The sequence below is a fragment of the Paroedura picta genome, unplaced genomic scaffold (assembly GCF_049243985.1).
Source record: "Paroedura picta isolate Pp20150507F unplaced genomic scaffold, Ppicta_v3.0 Ppicta_v3_sca22, whole genome shotgun sequence".
Lineage (NCBI taxonomy): Eukaryota > Metazoa > Chordata > Lepidosauria > Squamata > Gekkonidae > Paroedura > Paroedura picta.
In genome coordinates, this window is record NW_027518619.1 from 4,610,788 (window position 1) to 4,627,756 (window position 16,969).

At 44.9% G+C, this 16,969-nt stretch overlaps 1 protein-coding gene across 22 annotated transcripts in view; it reads right to left on the bottom strand.

Annotated features, from left to right (window-relative positions):
• Window positions 1-16,969, bottom strand: part of LOC143828387 (microtubule-associated protein 2-like) — a 318,337-nt gene that overhangs the window by 69,870 nt on the left and 231,498 nt on the right. The window lies entirely within an intron of this gene.

The following is a 16,969-nucleotide window of genomic DNA, read 5'->3' on the forward strand; positions in this document are numbered from 1 at the left end:
GCCATGTGTCCCCCTCCCCCCAATTTGGGCCAGAGTTCAAGAGCTGGCAGCCCCATCTAGGGGACGAGCTCAGCACAAAAGCTGTGACGCCAGCAGGGAAGTATAGTAATGCTTTCTTTTTCCAACTGATTATTAAAAGCAAGAAAAGCAAACATACAAACCCTCTTCCTCATCAATAACCCCTAATACCACCTGGGGCATCCCATGACACCCTTTTTCGCTCACCCTGCTGTCCTCCTCACCTGCTGTCACAGAGGCTCAGGATTACTGGCAGGCCAGGCGGTCACCGTTCACCACCCAGCTTTACTCTTGTAAATTATATACAGAGAGAGCCATGACTATTTCACATTCCAGGTCCTGTCTTTCTCCTTCAGAGACATCACCAGAGGGTGTAGCATTGTCCATTTCCATAGTCATATTTCACACAGATACTGCACATATCTATTGCAGTTCAGAATTCAAAGACTGGTTCATTCAAACCTGCCATCACTGAATCATATCTTGATGACCTTAGCTTATGTGTGACTGTATGTGCTTCTTCCCTTAAGACCATACACATCTATTGAACGGGGTTAAACGAATAATAAGCAAACGTTTTAATTTATGGTTTGAACATAACAGCAGGGTGAGGTTACAACATTTCTTTCCAGTTGAACTTTGGAACTATTTCCCTATTCAAGCATTTGGGATTCTTTGTTAGAAGTCAGCCTGCATGAACATATCAAGCTGCCTTGGACTGAACTACACCCTTGGTCTATGTCACAATCCCAGTTGACTTCCCAAATAAACAGGCTTGGCATCTTTAGTAAAAGCGATTTATTGAAAAGAAACGAACTAATCTCATGAAACTTTTGGTTAAGATTAAATTGTAATAACTATACAGATGGATGTATTCCCCACTGGCTCCACCATGTCACATAACACCACCCCACTTAGGAAGGTAACTCCCTCACTTTCCCAGGCACATTTGTTACACCCAGGTGTGAACCCCAACTGCCAGACTCTGACTCCAAGGACAACGCTATGAAGATAACACTGAAGCTTCCTGTTCTCCCAACACCCACAGCCTATACAGAGATGAAAGTGAAACTGTAAACAAACCCATACTCCCAATCATCTCCAAGTTCACCAAATGGTTACTCTATCCCCCCTTCCACAGAGAACATAATAATAAAAAGAATGCATAAAGTATGGCAGGATGCTAATGCCAATAGTCTATCAAGATCAGTATTTTTTTACTCAGAGTGGCAGAGGATCTCCAGGGTCTCAGAGAGAGAGAGAGATGTTTTACATCGCCTACCACACAATCATTTTATCTGGAGATGCTGGGGATTGAACCTGGGACCTTATGTATGACAACCAGATACTCTACTGCTGAGCCACATCACCTTCCCATCCTTTTTCCAGTCAGTATTTAGTTGCTATACTACCACAGCTTCACTCAGGCAGCTACACTCCAACTGACCTAACAGATGTTTTTAACTGTCTCTCACCAATGTCCTGTCAGCTCCCATTGGATGTTTTCAGGGAGCGGCAGAACCTAACCTGTCCAGCATATCTTCCTTCCAGGTGAACTCAGTACTTCACCTGAGTTTTTCTGACCTGGGAAAAAGGCCTTCACAATTTCTGCTATCTGAGTTGTTTTTGGAATTTACTGGGCCAGAGCTCCCTGTGCAATCTCTCGTCCAACAGACACATTATGAACATGCCTCTAACATTTAAGGGCCAAGGAGGAGGGCCTCCCCCAAACAACAGAGACCTATGGAGAAGGCAGGCCAACAGGTTCCTGCCTCTGTACGAACATACTCAAATGGAGGATGTGGAGAATGGCCTCCCTCCTTCCATGGCCTCACCCATCCAAGCCTTGCCATGTTCTTTCAGCAAGATCTTGGCCTTCATCTTCAAACCATGCACAGACAGAGTTGCCAATCTCCAGATGGGGCCTGAAGTCCTCTTGAAATTATTACTAATCTCCAAACTACAAAAGATCAGTTCCTCTGGATTCCCCTTCTTGAGGTGGACTCTATGGTTTTATCCCTGCAGAGGTCTATCCTCCCACCAGCCCTTCCCAGGCTCTGCCCCCAAATCTCCATAGAATTCCAACCTGGACTTGCCAATCGTGTGCAGAGATTTTCAAGGATCCAACCCAGAAATGAACCAAAGTGAACAAAGAAAGGGAGAGGAGACACTTTGCTGAGTAACAGAAGGTTTAATTTAGATTCAGGTGGGTCGCTGTGTTGGTTTGAATCAGCAGAACAAAGTGTGAGACAAGTGGCAGCTTCAAAACTTACCAAGTTTTATTTTTGGTACATGAAAGCTTAGAACTGGAATAAAACTCTGTTGGCCTTAAAGGTGCCACAGAACTCAAACGTTGTTCGGGGGATTTAATGCAGGGAATCCAAGAAAGAACGAAAAACAAATTGCCTTGGGGGCTTTTATCAAGCAAGGTCTAGTTCACAGCACTTTTGATGGATATTTTTAGCGGCACACGAGTAGCCGCCAGTGCGGCAGAGACAACCCTTCTATCGTTAATGACGGCTACGAAAACAACCCAGACGTTGGGTCCTAATGGATCCTATAAATAGCAGAGCCAATGGCTCTATTCAGTTCCTCGGAGAGCAGTTATGGCACCTCTGCACCGCTGCCTCACAGTTCAGTTAGCGGTCAAGAAATTGCAGCGGTTGGGCATGATTAGTTTCTTGAAAAAGAAAAGAAAAAGCGACTCACTCCTATGTGGGATCACGTGAAGGCTGATATTTTGGCAGCACTTCACTTTGGCTGTTGGCTTTTTTACCACTAGGATGCTGTGAAATGATGCCAAATTCCAGCATCTCTCAAGCGTTCAGAGGGTAATTGTTGGGGACATTGGTCTTTGGAATGGGTCTTTAAGACTTGTGCTCAACAGGATCCAGGAATACGTAACTCCCCACCCCTGGTCTGGCTACCCAACACTGTCTCATTGGTTGCTGAAAGAACACCTGTTGATCAGATTGTGATGCAGAACTTTCTTTTGCTAAATGTGTGGACCGCAGGGTGACCTACAGTATGAGACAGCTAGAGAATATTATTATTGGGTGTGTGTATCATTTGGCTTGGAAGCACGTCTTGCAGGATCCGTGTTCTTCCACCTTTCCTGAAACTAGGAAACAAACCCAATCACGCTTCCTGGCAGAGTGCACAACAGTTTCCCAGGCAACCAACATAACTAGCTGGCAAGGTGGAATCAAAGCGACCGTAAAAGGAACAGGCAATCTCCAGTTCTTGGTTAAGTGCAAACACTGAAATTTACTCTTCAAGCCCATAAAAAACAAATCAAATTTACTACCGATCGCATCTAAGCTACAGGAAAACAACGTAGCCCTCTGCAAACCGACGTGGTATCACGACGACGGTTGGAATGAAGTTGGGCTGCCAACCAATGGGTGGGAAGAACGAGGAATAGCTCCGATGTAGTGGATGTACAATAAAAGTCTCAAATCCAAAGTCTCTATCTTTCTTTATTGTACGCATTACTGATCAAATAACAGAAGCAAAATGCCAGAATGAGGAAGCTGGGGCTCCCTGCCCTTCCTAAACCCTGACCCTCCTAGCATCCCCCCCCCCCCGATTTCTCAGAAGAAGAAGAAGCAGAGTTGGTTCTTATATGCCTCTTTTCTCTACCCGAAGGAGTCTCAAAGCTTGCCTTCCCTTTCTTCTCCCCCCAACAGACACCCTATGAGGGAGGTGAGGCTGAGAGAGCCCTGATATTACTGAAGAAGAAGAGTTGGTTCTTATATATACCACTTTTCTTTACCAGCAGGATTCCCTTTCTTCTCCCCACAACAGACACCCTGTGAGGGAGGTGAGGCTGAGAGAGCCCTGATATCACTGCTTGAACAGCTTTATCAGTGCCGTGGCGAACCCAAGATCACCCTGATGGTTGCACGTGGGGTAGTGCAGAATTCTGCACAGTTCTAGTCACTATATCTCTAGAAGAAGAAGAAGAAGAAGAGTTGGTTCTTATATGCCACCAGATTAGACGATGCTGCTCCTAACCCAATTAGCCCTTGGCTGTTGTGGCCCTTCTTGCATGCCCAGGGAAATGCTGATCACCACTTTGGGGTTGGGAGGTGAATTTCTTCCAGGCAAGACTCACCAGGGATTCTGGCTTTCCTGGGGATGGGGCATCATCTGGGCAAGAAATTGGGGTCACTGTGGGTGGGCAGATAGTTGTGAGTTTCCTGCATTGTGCAAGGGGTTGAACTAGATGACTCTGGAGTACCTTCCGACTCCACGATTCTATGGTCTTAAGAGCTTATTTCTGTACCCTGCTTTTCATTACCCAAAGGAGTCTCAGACAGGCTTACAATCACCTGCCTCTCCTTCCCCTACAACAGACACCCTGTGAGATAAATGTCCAATGAGTAAGTTCAATCAGCAGATCCAGAGCAAACCATAACTGCTGACTAGGTTTTCATTTTCCATGCATCTGACACCAGTATTATTATGGGGAGAGGGGAAATCCTTTGTTCAAAAGTTACTTAAAAAAAAGATACAGCCATTGATTGATTCATCTTTTCTTTTCGAAAAGGATTTCTCTTTTTGCAACTTCAGCCTTTGCACCACTAGGTGGTGCTGTAGCAGGAAGAGAAGGTTGGTCTGCTTCTGTGCACTGAGACCTTTTCCGCACTAGAGATTTCCTATTTTTTATCTTCATTTTTGATTTCCATTTCATGCCCTGCGTTTGTGCCTGATATTCCTCAATACAGCTTCCTCCTCAACTCTGCCCAGAAAGGAACCCTCCAGATGTCTTCCACATTTGAATCACAACTAGGCTACCTCCCACCACACCCCTTTCCTTGTTCTTTCCCTTTTTCTTTGGCTTTGTGCTCAGATAAATTCCCCCCACCCCATAGTTTTGTTTTCCATGGAGCCTTCTGCTGCTATTCACTTCGGTTTTTTTAAATCTTGCCTACCAACTTCCTTTCCCCCCATGTTATAAAGTGACCATGAATTTCTCGCAAAGCACTCCTACAAAGATATAAACAAATAAAAACTCCCCGGTGTTTCATGTTGGGATACGGTTTGTAATAATTAGCGAAAACAACATCTGTGCGAGGAGGGATACCCTAAGGGGAAAGGAGGAGGGATACCCTAAGGGGAAAGGAGAAATTGCAACATCTGAATTATTTGGGAAAGGTGGGTGGTAATCTGTCATCGGCATTTAATCTTTTAGGCAATAACTGCTTACTGTGACTGTTGCCACACTAGGGATATCATTCGGATTTGCATTTTCAAAGGGTCGATGTTTTCTTCCATTTGCTCACTGAAATTAATCTTTTCAGTTGCAGACCCAAACTGCCCCCACACTTGCCCTGCCAAAAAGGAGTCCACAGAAATCCGGTCTTCACTTTTTGTAGAAGGGCCTATCAGGGACTAAATCAGGGCTGCCCAATGCGGAAATGCATGCAATCGGGTTTTTCCCCTTGCCCATTTTGAGTCGTTTGGGAATGCCCCTTTTCTTGCAGCTATCCACTTCCCTCCCACTCTTCCTCCCTCTCCCCAGGGAAAGGTGCCCTAGCGCTGCCCTCTTCCATCAGCTGTGCATCTGGGGAACGGAGACTGCCCCAAACTAACGGTGCCTGCTTGCGCCTTTCTTTTAATTGCACCCCTTCATTTTACCATTCCCTGCCTTCCGTTGCCCCCCATTGCCCCCAGGCGTTTTCAAAACAGGTTATTGAGTTACAACATTGCTACGTTGTAACACAAAAGACTACTTTGTAAAAATGTCAGGAACACTGGAAACTGGGGGAACCGCTGCTGCTGGGGGCAGTGTGCTCCCCAGAAGCCAAGCTGTGATCAGCGAGGTGCCTGAGGCCAAGGTGGGTGCCACTTGCCTGCACTGTCACTCCCCCCCCCCCCCAGCCTCTGTTCCATGAGGACAGCCATGGCATGGGAGAAAAGGCATGGCAGGGCTGGCAGGGGGAGTGGAGGAGGAGGCTGGACTGACTGACTGTCCACCCTTCTCCAAGCGTGCGCAGGTCCTGCGGCCTCCAAGCCTGTTGAAGCCAAGCCTTGGCAGCTTGCCGCTCAGGCTTGCCTGCATAACTTGTCCTCTTTAGTGCCCTGAAGTTACAGGCAGTGAAGAGGAGCAAGCTTCTATTGGGGCAGGGACACCCCCAGCAGAAGGGATCCCACTTGGGTCTGCAAGGATATTTTTTCCAGCTGATTACAGAGCCAGCAGCCAGCTTCTGCTGGGGGAGGAAACACCGTCCCCAGCAGAAGAGCCCCCATTTGGGTCTGTAAGGGGCTGGGAGATTCCCCCCCCCCCATTCCCTTATAAAGCTGGCAATCAGCTGGGAGGGAGCTTTCTCCAGAAATTGCATCAGTCTGATGAAGTCTTTAATTTGGGCTTTACTTTCAGTAACACTTAACTGCACTGGCAGTCAGATGTTGTTTCGTTATACGAAAGCTTTTAAATTAATAGACGTGTTGTGAGTCATCTTGAGTCACCTTTTGAGGAAAAGGCGTGATGATAAATTTTAATATCCAAACAAAAGGGATCGGATGAGAGATTAACCACAGTTCATCCACAAGCGATACAATCCTAAAGAGAGTCACACCTTTTTAAGCTCAGCTCAATACACACGGGGGGCAGTTTCACACGCACTAAATAATGCACTTCCAGCGCATTTTGCAACTGGATTTTATTGTACGAAATGGGCAAAACGCACTTGCGAACAGTTGCCGAAGAAGACTGAACCAATGCTTTTCAGCATGCGTGAAAGCATCCTTAGAACAGATTCAAATGAGCAGCCGTGTTGGTCTGAAGTAGCACAATCAAATCAGTGCAAGCACTCGAAAGCTCACGCCTTGAATAAATCTTTGTTGGTCTTAAAGGTCCTACTGGACTCTGACTTGATTGAGCATCCTTAGAAGCCACTGCTGGGACTGTACAGTAAGAGACGTTAATTGTGTGTGCAAAAGGCCATCACGTCACGGCTGATTGATGGTGACCTCTCGAGGGGTTTGTCAAGGCAAGGGAGAAGCAGAGGTGGTCTGCCACTGCCTTCCACTGTGGAGTCTTCCTTGGAGGTCTCCTTTCTAGGTCCTGACCTAGATCAGCTGGTGAGATCTGATGAGATTGCGCCATGCCATGCTGCTTTCTCTCCCACGAGTCACTAACTTACAGCACGGCTAAACGCAGGGTTGGGGGGTCGGTAGGAGTTTGAACACAGGATGGGTTTACTCATTTGAAAACTAGCACAGTATTTTTTGAAGTCGAAGGATCCTTTCGCTGCACTGGAAGCTGCCAGGGGGAACAACACAAAACCACCAGAGAAGCTCAGGTTGCCAAGTGCAAATGCAGGGTGTTGTTCTTCCTTTGGCTGAAAAACTGACAATCGTTTCCCATTGATGCAGCACAGTTCTGACACATCCCATTAGGAAGACGGTGACATGACGACGGGGTGGCACAGTGCCCTCTCCCCCCAAGGCTCTCGGTGGCAGACGGGCGCCGCAAAGCTTGCTGGTCTTGTAGTGCGGCACCAGCCGCATAGCTAATCTGCTCGGTGCACTAATTCCCATCCGGCTTTTCAGTTTCGAAAAGAGATGATTGGGGGGGGGGGGGAGACATGATAGAAGCTTATAAAAATCATGGCCGAGATTGGAGAGAGTTGGCAACGAGAAATTTCCCTCCCTTTCCCAAAAGACTAGAACTGGAGGGCATCCAGTGGAGCCGTTGGGCAGTAGGTTCAGAACAGACCAAGGGAAATACTGCTTGACCCAGAGAGTGATCAAAAGGGGGATTTCATTCCTTGAGGATGGAGTGATGGATGCAGGCGTAGACTGCTTTCAAAGGGGATTAGATAGATTTGTGAAGTCTACCAATGGCTACTAGCCATGGTGACTGAGAAGAATGTCCACATTTGGAGAAACTGATCCTCTAAATCCCACAGCCAAGAGCCCTTGAATGCCCTGTTGGCTCTCCAGCGGAACTGGTTGGCCACTAAGTGAGACAGAATGCTAGACCAAGCAGACCACTGGTCTGATCCTGCAGGGTTCGTCTGATGTGCTTAGGAGGGCTTGGGCCTCTCTGTCCTGTTGCTGGCCCTCCAGAGGGACTGGTTGGCCACTGTGTGAAGCAGAAGACTGGACTACATGGGCCACTGGTCTGATCTTGCAGGGCTCATCTGATGCTCTTAGGAGGGCTTGGGCCTCTCTGTCCTGTTGCTGGCCCTCCAGAGGGGCTGGCTGGCCACTGTGTGAAGCAGGAGACTGGACTACATGGGCCACTGGTCTGATCCTGCAGGGCTCATCTGATGTTCTTAGGAGGGCTTGGGCCTCTCTGCTGTGTTGTTTGCCCTCCATAGAAACTGACTGGCTCTCTGCAATGAAAAGCAAATTCTGGGTGGAAAAGTGAATTTGCCCATCTTAAAGGCCATCACTACATCCCCAGCCACTGAATTCCACATTATGGGTGTTATCTTTTTAATTGTCACTGCACAATGTTGACATTTTCAGTGATCTAACCCTACAACCCCAAGGACTTGCTCTTGGTCTTGGTCACTGCGAACACAGAACCCATCAAGATTTTCATGAACTTAAGGTTTTGTGCATGCATCATGGTGCCCTTACCTACACAAAATTTCACCTGCTGTTTCACCACACCTTCGCTCAGCTTGGAGAGACAAACTCAAGGGTTTCCAAACTTAAAAAAAAATCTCAAGGCTGCATTCAGAGTCTCATATCTCCTGTAGACTTCCTTCCCCTTGCCATAAATTAATTTGGGGGATTAAATCCACCACAGCATATGCAAAATAATGTCCCTTTCCTAATAGGTATCATTAGATTTTTGGCTTTTGGAAATTTCAGTATATCAAAGTAATTGCAGCTTGCTCAGCAAAAGCAAGAGATGTATTTTTATGAAAAGGAAGCAAACCTAAAGAAAAACCCTATTAAGTCAACACACAACTGTTTGTTTCAATTACTCACAGGCTACATTAGAACAGAACCAATTAATAATCAGGACATCACAGCTAGCAAAAGGTAGCATTGCTGACTGTCGGAATTTCTTAGGTCTGCCAACATTAATTGGCTTAGTCATGAGAATGAAAGCTTTATAACCCAATCCTGTGCAGGATTACTCAAAAGTCCTATTAATGGAACTTACCGAGAGTAAATGCATCCAGGACTGCAACCTCAGCTTGAGCTTTAATCATCTTGGGCCATTTTTAATTAATGAGACTAACTGATATGAACAAGTGTATCCATTTCTGAGGCTACCTTATGCAATAATGTGAAATGGAAAAGAGACCAAGGAGTATTTCATTCTCACAAGGAAGATTTTTGCTCATTAAGTATAAATCACCTCACTTCTCCCTGACTTATAAAGACAACTTAAATGATATTTGGGTGAGTCCAATTAATTTAGATTAAGACATTCAATAAGTTATCAGTTATATCCATACAATTAATCTAGTAGTAGTAGTAGTAGTAGTAGTAGTAGTAGAAATTTTATTATGGTTTGCACCATTCATATAACAGGGGAAATTATGCAATACGTCCCAAATAACACATAATACTAAAATACAAATATATAAATATATTACTAAAAGTTACATTAAAACTTTGTCAATTAATCTAGTAAAATTCCTTTATTAGTAGACCAAGCTAGCGTTTCTGCTTGCTGACAGCTGTTCAGCACCATGGACAGCACCCAGGCAGACGAAACGTGGATTCAGGTGGGTAGCCATGTTGGTCTGAAACAAAAGGGCAAAGTTTGGGTCCGAGGGGACCTTTGAATCCAACACAATTTAATTCTGGGTATAAGCTTTTGTGTGAAAGCACAGTTCTTTAGATACACTTAAACAGCCATCCTCAAGTGTTACTTATAGGTAGATAGAAAGTGGGAGGAGGGTTAGTTACCAGAAAGGGATAGTTAATTAAAGTCAAGATGCATAGAAAAATAAGAGTTGGTTCTTATATGCTGTTTTTCTCTACCTGAAGGAGTCTCGAAGTGGCTTACAATTGCCTTCCCTTTCCTCTCCCCACAACAGACAGCCTGTGAGGGAGGTGAGGCTGAGAGAGGCCTGAAATTACTGAAGAAGAAGAGTTGGTTCTTATATGCCACTTTTCTCTACCTGAAGGAGTCTCAAAGAGGATTACAATTGCCTTCCCTTTCTTTTCCCCACAACAGAAACCATGTAAGGGAGGTGAGGCTGAGAGAACCCTGATATTACTGAAGAAGAGGTGGTTCTTATATGCCGCTTTTCTCTACCTGAAGGAGTCTCAAAGCGGCTTACAGTTGCCTTCCCTTTCCTCTCCCCACAACAGACACCCTGTGAGGGAGGTGAGGCTCAGAGAGCCCTGAAATTACTGAAGAAGAAGAGTTGGTTCTTATACACCGCTTTTCTTCTACCTGAAGGAGTCTCAAAGTGGCTTACAATCGCCTTCCCTTCCTCTCTCCACAACAGACACCCTGTGAGGGAGGTGAGGCTGAGAGAGCCCTGATATTCCTGCTTGGTCAGGACAGCTTTATCAGTGCTGTAGCGAGCCCAAGGTCACCCAACTGGTTGCATGTGGGGGAGTGCTAAACTCACCCAGTTACTTATGCATCTTGATTCAAACTAGCCCTTCCTGGCAACTACCCATTCTTATATGGAATGGTTGACCAAGTCTCTTTCAACATACCTGAAGAAGTATGCATGGACACGAAAGCTTATACCCAGAATTAAACTTTGTTAGTCTTCAAAATTAAACATAGGGCTGAATATCTTTCCCTGATTTCTGCTTCATCACCATTTCTTGGTTTCCCGCTCCTCTGGTTTCCTGCTCTGGTTATCCTCCAGCCTGAACAGAGAGGTTCCGAATGTTGTTAGTTGAGCTGGTGCAGGCACCCTCCCACTTTGATTCCAATGCCTTCTCTTCACCAGATTTATTTGTATCTTGTCTTTCAATCTCAATGCAACAGGCACTTTTAAAGAAATAAAATGTAACAAGCCAAGGATGAGCATATTCCTCCTCTGTGTCCCCAATAGGATCTTTTCCATCTCTGATCCACGTGACTCTTTCCAACAGTCTTACATCAAATGTAATGGAGACAGATCAAGGTTTTGGTGCTGACTTCTAAAAGCTCTAAATGATTTGGATAATGGCAGAAAGTGAAGAAGTGAAGAGGAACTAAAGAGCCTCTTGATGTGGGTGAAGGAGAAGAGTGCAAAAGTTGGCTTGAAACTCAACATCAAGAAAACAAAGATCATGGCATCCGGCCCTCTCAATTCCTGGCAAATAGATGGGGAAGAAATGGAGGTAGTGACAGATTTTCCTGGGCTCCAGGATCACTGCAAATGGGAACTGCAGCAAAGAAATTAAAAGACGCTTGCTCCTGGGGAGGAAAGCTATGGCAAATCTAGACAGCATCCTAAAAAGCAGAGACATCACCCTGCCAACAAAAGTGCTTCTAGTCAAGGCTATGATCTTCCAGTTGCAATGTATGGCTGCGAAAGTTGGACCATAAGGAAGGCCGAGCGTCAAAGAACTGAGGCTTTTGAACTCTGGTGCTGGAGAAGACTCTTGCGAGTCCCTTGGACTGCAAGGTGAGCAAACGGGTCAGACCTGGAGGAGATCAGCCCTGACTGCTCCTTAGAAGGCCAGATCCTGAAGATGAAACTCAAATACTTTGGCCACCTCATGAGAAGGAAGGACTCCCTGGAGAAGAGCCTAATGCTGGGAGCGATCGAGGGCAAAAGAAGAAGGGGACAACAGAGAATGAGGTGGCTGGATGGAGTCATTGAAGAAGTCAGTGTGAGATTAAATGGACTCTGGGGAATGGTAGAGGACAGGAAGGCCTGGAGGATCATTGTCCATGGGGTCGTGATGGGTTGGACACGACTTTACACCTAACAACAACAACAGAAATGATTTGGAACTGGCATATCTACAGGACCACACTCAAAGAGTGTTAAGCTCAGGGTCCCTGGCCCAAAGGAGGTGAGACTGGCCTTGAAAAGGGACAGAGCTTTTTTGGCCCTGGCCCAAGCCTGGTGGAATACGCAGCCTAAAGAGATAAGAGTCCTGTGGGACCTCAGTCAGTTCTGCAGGGCCTGTAAGACGAAGCTGTTCTGCCAGACTTATGGTGAGGGCCTGAAATCACCATTAAGAAATGCTGGCCTCACCGTGGGAGATGGGGAAGATCTGCTCCGTAAACTCCGCTCATCTGTCTTGTGATTAGTTGGGGATAATCAGATCACGTTACGTTTTAACCTAAGTATTGTTTTTAATGAGGCTGCCGCTTGCCCTAAGCTGTATTGGAAGGGGGAGGGGCTAGAAAAAATAAAGATTGATTGAGTGATTGATCAGGATACGGAGATGTGTTAGTCAGTCTGTAGCTGTAGGTGACAGGAAGAGTCCGATAGCACCTTAAAGACTAACAAAAACTGTGGCAGAGTACACACTTTCCTGAGTCACTGCTCACATCTTCAGATAGAAGAAATCAGCAGTGATTCATGAAAGCTCATACTCTGCCACGAATCAAATGGGTGGGGGGATTCAAGAATCAGAACCGAAACATTAGAGAAAGGGCACTTTGACCTATTCTGCTTATTTCCATTCACTACCTATTCCTTATCCTACAGCAAATGGTCATCTTTTGAGACCTTGTTTTGAGTGTCCCCGCTTTAGGAGATTAGCCATGTGATAACTGGGGGAGGGTCTTCTCTGTCACCATTCCCAAAATCTGCAACTGTTTGCTGAGGGAGACTAGCCTTTCCCCTTCTACAGCCACCTTTTACCAGCAGGTGAAGACTTTTCCCCTTGTGTTCCCTCAGTGATCCTTCCTTCCTGCTCAGTTTTTTCATGGTGGTTTGGATTCTTTTATCCTATTGCATGAAAATTTTAACTTGGCTTTAATATTTTCAACAATGTGCTTTGGGTAGGTTTTAATGGTTTTGAAGATGTGTTTTTATCATGTACGCTTTTTTATCTGTTAGCTGCCTCGGTGACCCCACAGAAAGGCAGAATATAATTCCTGTCAATAAATGAAATCAACAGACTCAATGGACAAAGAGAAAACCTTTTAAAGGTCCACTGGTGTGCACTTCCATTTCTCCTGTGAAGAAGGATTCTGGGACAAATACAACTCACCTGTTAGAAAGAGCAAGAGTCCAGTAGATTAACAAAATCTGTGGCCTGGTATGGGCTTTTATGAGTCACTTCTCACTTCTTCAGGTACCTGAAGACTCATGAAAGCTTCTGCCCTGCCACAAGTTGCGTTAGCCTTCAAGTTGCTATTGGACTCTCATTCTTTTCCTCTGCTACAGACACACATGGCTATCCATCTTGATCTAACCCATATGTGGCAATCCAAAATTACCAACCACAGTGGTAGAGAAGAAATCACTTCAAAGTGATTTGAAGAAGCATGTTGGGCCTCAACAAGGGCCCCAGAGAAGCACATCAGGCCTCAACAAGGGCCAGAGCCTTCTCAGTCCTGGCCCCCACCTGGTGGAATGAGCTCCATGAGGAGATCAGGGCCCTGCCCGAACTTCCACAGTTCTGCAGGGCCTGCAAGAGGGAGCTCTCCCACCAGGCATTCACTTGAGGCCAACCGACTCAGAATATCTGCTGGTCCCCCTAGATGCCCCCTAGATGAAATAATTAACCTCCCAATGTTACTGTTAATTGTTATTTATATTATAAACGTGTTATTGTAATCCTTTGATGCTTTACTGAAAGTTGTTTAATGTTACAGTCTGTATATCATTCCATGTAAGTTATAGAATGTTTCAATGTAAACTGCCCAGAGCTGCAAAGAAATGGGTGGTATAGAAATCTAAATGAATGAATGAATGAATGAATGAATGAATGAATGAAGTAGGCCCTTCGGTTTGTCCAACTCTTTCAAAACTAGAAACAACCCCTCCCCCCCAGCCGCCTTTTGGCACGCACATTTTGAAGAGGTTCTTGTAGTACTGAAGGTCACACACGCAATCTTTTGCAACACAGCCAGGCAAAAAAACAAAATACAAAACAAAAAAATCCCCAGCAAAATCAAAACAGCGCCACCACCAACAAAACACAAACAAACCTCCCTTTGCATCTACCCCTTTTGATGCTAAAAGATTTTAAAAGGTCAAAAACAAAATCAAATCTTCATGCATTTCAAGCCACAAAGCAATTCCAATGGGAATGACCAAGATTCCACCCCAAAATCTGCCCTAACTGGATACAATAACCATCCCTATAAAAATATTTCATAAACGAAAGTATGTACCTATTTCTTTAGTTTTCATTTCCTTCATCAACACACTACCACAAATTATTTTTATCTATCTATCTATCTATCTATCTATCTATCTATCTATCTATCTATCCATCCATCCATCCATCCATCCATCCATCCATCCATCCATCCATCCATCCATCCATCCATCCATCCATCCATCCATCCATCCATCCATCCATCCATCCATCCATCCATCCATCCATCCATCCATCCATCCATCCATCCATCCATCCATCCATCCATCCATCCATGGTTCTCAACCTTCCTAATGCTGCGACCCTTTCAGTTCCACCCATAAGATCATGCAAGTGTTCTTTCACAGAAATAAAACTGAAACTGACCAATGGAGTGAAGATCCATTGTTCATGATTGTATACACATTGGTTTTTTCCTGGGTTTTCTCAGTTCAGTTCTGCCTCTTGTCCCACCATGCCGAACTTGCTCTTTTCCTCTGCTCCAGACAAATGTTCTATCTCAATCTACCCAAATGTTCTATCTCAATCTAGCCAAGCTGCTTGCCCTGCCATGCCCCTTTCTGCCCACTTTCAGGACTCTGCTTCACACGATAGTCTTCCTCCTCCTTGAAGTCCATTCATTCTCACTTTCATTGCAGATAAAGGACTGCACATTTCAACAACGCCATTAAAAGGGCTGTGACTCAAAATCTCCAAATTGCAGGGATTAAATTCAGGAAGAGAATGTTTTGTAGGCATCCCTAAGTCTCCGTTCAGCTCATGTAAGGAGGCAGGCAAGTTTTTCATGTCTGTCTTTGGATTTTGCTCAGAGAATGGGCTTTGATTCTGTTTTGAATGAAAACGATTCTTTTTGTTTTCCTGGCCAACAAATGATTTATCGTGCACCCCTTCTATTGATTTTTCCATAGAAGAAAACAAATTAACTTTCTGGCTAAGTGTCATTTTGGCTAGGAAACCAAATGGTAATGCCGAGTTGACCCGCAAGTTCTGCAGCCTATATGTAAGACGAGCAAGAAGTTTTTTGAAATTTCTTAATATTTCCTGAACACCTCGATAAATCATCAAAGCACGCTTTCTAAAAGCTGAGCAATCCAAAGGAAAAGAATTCTCTGAATACTTGTACACACACTCCTGCATGGACAGACACATACCTCTCTAGTTGCTTTGTAAGCATGACTACAGGGCTAAACATTATCTGGAAGAGAAAATTGCTGGTTTCTCTTAAACTTCCATTTTTATGGGTAGAAGACAAGCAATGTTGATCTCTTAGTTTTCAAATCTTTACTTCCCATAGATTGACACACATAGAAAACAGGCAAGGTGAACAAAAGGAACACCATGCCCCCAACGGAGAAGATTAGCCATCAAACCCTCCAGTTATATCTTGTAGTAAAGAAAGGCTATTTCTGTATTTTGACAAAATCCGATTCCGGAACTGAAGAATAAGCTCCAGAAGTTGTATTTCGGTCACATTCATGACTTGAGGGGGGGGGAAGTACCATTAAACATGGGTGCCAGTCTCCAGGCAGTGGCTGGAGATCTGCCGGAATTACATCTCATCTCTACCCCCCCATTGCTGGGATTTTTGCTGGGAGATTGACAGGGGTTACTTGGAAGTAACAAAGTCATCATGCACACTGAAAAGAGGAGGGACATGTCCACACGTGAACCAAATGGAGTATTATGTATTCCAAAACTCACTTACATCATTCTCACATCCCAATAATCCACAGTTTTAGTTGCAAAACCAAGTGGGTTGTTAATCTGGATAAAAACATTGTAGAGGAAACTGCTTATTTGCTGGAAGCTCAGTGAAGGAGCTCTGGAAATGGATCTATCAAATGGATGCAGTACTAAATGGTGATATAATTGCTCGGTCGAGAGCTGTCCCTCTTATTAAACATTTCAAGAGAATTCACTGCAGATCCTGATATCTGGAGAGTCTGCCATCCTTACTACTCAGGATGGCATTTACTCATTTAAGGTTCCAATCTTTACCCATAGCGGTGCGTAGTGGTTGGTTCTCCCATCTCCCCCTATCTGAATACATCTATAAATGTGACAGGGAAGTGATTGAGGACCTCACACACTATGTCAGGGGTAGTCAAACTCTCGAGAAGTCCATGGACTACAATTCCCATGAACCACTGCCAGCTCATGGGAATTGTAGTCCACGGACAACTGGAGGGCCACAGTTTGACTACCCCTGCACTATGTAACAGACTGCCCCTCTCTATGATGAATCAAGAGGCAAGTTTATTAAATGAATACCCCCTACCACCTTAGGCCTCTAAAAACTGAGTATACGATCTTTTTATTGTCTGATATTGACACCTACGTTACCAACAGAGTTGCACTGTTTGCTCTCGCCGCTAGGAAAATCAGGTCCAAATCAGGATTAAAACCCTAATCATTATGGTTCCTTTTTTTCTGCGTAACTTTATTACCACGTAGGAACTCAATCGACAGCTTTTAAACTCCTTGTGAGCTTATCGGTTTGATGTCTTAATTTTAACTGATTTTTGTACTGAACAGTCCATCTGTTGGAAATGGCCAATGGCTGACTAATAAACTGAATCTGAATCTGATATTATTGTGCTCAACCACTCAGCAGTGTCACTTCCAGGCTTTGGGAGGCCCTGGGCAGACAGTGCCCAGCCCTTGCATCGGCCTATGATGTACCTTTCCACCCATGCACCTGTGTGCATCTCCACTCGGCTGTGAATCTTTC